Consider the following 3,623-nt stretch of genomic DNA (forward strand, 5'->3'; position numbering starts at 1 on the left):
CAGCAAGTGGATAATGCGTTTCTCTAACAGCAAACTCGCACATGTCTGCATAGTGTAACTTATTTCCCATTGTGATTTTTAAAGAAATCATTTCAATTAAGAAATAGAAAGTCCACAAACGTATCAATATAACAGCATGTGAGGCATGACTACCAGATTCTGTATTTTCTTGTTGCTATATTTTTATTTTTCTTGTTTATTAAAATTTTGTATTTTCTTATTTATTAAAATAACAGGAGAGGCAAATCCAGAAATTAGAATACTATAGATTCCCTATACTGAGGATCTGGATGGAGTGGGCTGTTCTAGGGAAATGTAAGGTAATAAAGCTGTCCCTGCCCAGTGGTGTTCAGGGTCACTCCTGGCTCTGTGCTCAGGGCCGACTCCTGACTCTGTGCTCAGGGCTGACTCCTGACTCTGTGCTCTGGGATGACTCCTGCCTCTGTGCTCAGGGCTCACTCCTGGTTGGGCTTTGAAGCCAATTGACTTCCTGCAAGAAAAGTGCCCTCCCCTCTACTATCTCTTTAGCCCCCAAACATGTCAGTTTTTATTTGATGTTAGTTGGGTCCTGCTGATTTGACTAGAAGAAACTGTTCTGGAGAAGATCTCTCTCCTCCCTATGGCTCCCTTCTAGACACACATGCATACACGTGTGTGCTGCATGTGTCTAGAAGTAGAATTGAACTATCGATCTATGTGGTCATAGACCTCAAGGATATTACTAAGGAGGAATATTTCTTCATATTTTATACGATCCGTCCACGTCAGTTCTTCTCCCCCTCCCCCACCGGGGCTTCGCTCACTTGTACCTCTTGTCTTTGATGTCTTTCAAGCTGCATCCCAGAAGCCACTACATACTGGAGAATTCTACTTTTTAAAAAAAAGAGTTCGGGGTTGGAGCGAGAGCAAGCAGGTAAGGCATTTGCCTTCCATGTGGCCAACCTGGGTTCGATTTCCAGCATTCCATATGGTCCCCCAGTACTGCCAGGAATAATTCCTGAGTGCAGTACCAGGAGTAACCCCTGTGCATTGTCGGGTGTGACCCAAAAAGAAAAAAAAAAGAGCTCTTCAGGGATGGGTGAACATGCTTGTCGGAACCTCTAAGCAGTGTTTGTGGGTTCCCTACTGCGTGCTGAGTTGGCGCATGACTCACCCCGTGGGTGACCAAGGGCCTGTTCTGGTCAGCTTCTCGGGCTTCTCTCTGACAGACAGACCAGCTCCTCTGGGACACAGAGGCCATCTTTCCAAGTCCATAGCAGTTTAGGAAACCTATTTGCGCCCGATAAATATTGGCTGAATCAAACTGAAATTCAACTGAACACTTCAGTGTCCGCAGAGTAGCTGATTCATGGAGACGAGACGAAGGCGATGGGGTCCTACTCTGAACTGATAATAGATGAGCTGGGAAATAACTTAAGAATCTCTTTTGATTCACGATCATCATCCCAAGGACCAAACGCTGCAGGAACTGACTGGAAATTCTTTTCCACCCCTGGAAGTTGTAGTGTGTTGCGCCCCCCCTCCCCCACACGCTACACCCGACAGTTCCCTCTCTGAAACCAGCTCATGTGGGAGCAGGAGCACTGCTGGCCTTGGTCAGAACGGGTCCACACGGAGCCCTTGTGGTGGGGCCCCACGCTGAGCAGGGCCCCGTGAAGTCACTTGGACAGGCTCTATTACCAGGTTTCTCGTTGTCTTCTCTGGTGCTCCCCCTGCTTTGATCATTTCTTGATGAACTGGGGAGAATAAGGCGACACTCCCCATGTGTTTGCTCTGTGTACATATCCCACACGCTGGCTGACCCTGGCCGAGGGAAGGTGAGGTGGAATGATCGGCTTAGAGCCGCTTCCCAATCTGGAACACGCTGAGATGGGAATTTGACATTACTCTCACTGCACATGACTCTGAAGTATGCGTGCAATGTTGGTGCAGTGGACTTCTGAGAATCAACTTTTCAAATCCCAGATGAGCTGTGTGCAAATGTGACGCTGTCAGATCTGGGGAGGGGTCTCAAGCCATTTCCCTCTTGTTGACATGCATTAGATCTTTGCTAGTGAGTCCTGCATGTTGCATATTGTTCAGACACTGTCATGTCTAAATATCTGCTTTAGAATAAAAAAAACCAGAGCTCCGTAGAACATCATAGATGGTCTTGTCTAAAGCCTTATGTTACAGAGGACAAAATTCCACTAAGCAAAGGAAGCAATTTGCCCAGCAAAAGCTAGTCTCCTCTCTCTCTCCTCCCCCTCCTTTCTCCCCCCTCCCCCTCCCCTCCTCTTCTTCCTTTCTCTCTCCCCTCATCTCCCCTCCCCTACCTCCCCCTCCCTTTTCCTCTCCCCATCTCTTCTAGATTCTGAAGAAAGCCCAGGTGGTGCTGTAATGACCCCCAGGACACCTCCTCCAGCTATGTACTGTTCTTTCTGCCTGGGTCCCTTTGGTTCTCTAGCCTGGGTACATTCTATTCTCTCAGTAATGCTTCTGTCTCTGCCTTTTCAACCATTATAAAACTTTCATTTAGTTTTGTAGAGTGGTAATGAAAGCTAACAAACAAAAACAATCATTTCAAAGTTTGGAAGAATTTAAAACTTGGTTTAAGGTATTTGTTTCCTGGAGACGCAGATGGCCGACCTATAGCTCTTTTTTTTTTTTTTAAATGGAATGACCATTTAATTTTTTTTTCCTCTCCTGGGAGGGGATGGAAGAACGTATTTTAAAACATTTAAGAGCTATAGGTCTATATCCAGGGGAGAATGCTGCTTAGTAAGCTCTGTGTGTCCAGAACTGTGAGACTTGACTTTAGGACCATCAGGCCCAGAAGCAGGAGGCCAAAGGCAGAACGCATGATGCCAGCATCACTGCGAATGACCTTAGAGAGCAGAGCAAGGATGAGTTCCTGAGCACCATAGCATGTGGACGTAAAACAGAGCAGAAAGCAAACAACAACAGGAAGAAACTGACCACCAAAGCCCAAGCCCAAGGCCCGTGAACTGAGGCCGTCTATGCCCCTTGGTATCAGAACCAGGTCTGCTGACACCTTGGCCTAGCATGGGCAGCTGCACAGTGGGCCCTCAGGGAAGTGCGGGAAGTGAGGATGAGGTGAGTGGACACTGCTTTCCTTCTGCCTTAGGCAGCCACTGTCCTCTGAGGCTGGTCAGGGAGAGTAACACGTGACCTGCTCCCCACAGGAGGAACCGTTCTTTGCTTGAAGTCACTTTTGTATTGTTTCGTTTGTTTATTCACTTGTTTGGTTTGGGGTTTGGGAATCGGGCCCAGCAGTGCTGGGGCTACTCCTGACCCAGCGTTGTCATGGGCTCGGGGAACCACGAAACCCAGGACTCCCTCTGGCAAAGCCTGTGCTCTCGGGAGCACCTGCGAGTCTGCAACTATACCTTCTGTGCAGTCATCCCTATTCTCTGTCGTCGCTCTGCAGCAGTGAGCGAGCGTGCCAGTTGAAGGGGCGAACAGAGCCGAAACATGTCTGAGAAGTTGCTGTGGAGGAATCAGGATAGAGTGGCTGAAGGCCTCTGACCCTCTGCAGTAGACTGTCTCAGGGCCCCCCCCTCGGCTTGTTGGCGGCCGCCCTTACGACTCTGGTCAGGCCTTAACAGCGTCTTACCTGGTAG

This window comes from Sorex fumeus, unplaced genomic scaffold, assembly GCF_029834395.1.
Source record: "Sorex fumeus unplaced genomic scaffold, SorFum_2.1 ptg000024l, whole genome shotgun sequence".
In the NCBI taxonomy this organism is placed as follows: domain Eukaryota; kingdom Metazoa; phylum Chordata; class Mammalia; order Eulipotyphla; family Soricidae; genus Sorex; species Sorex fumeus.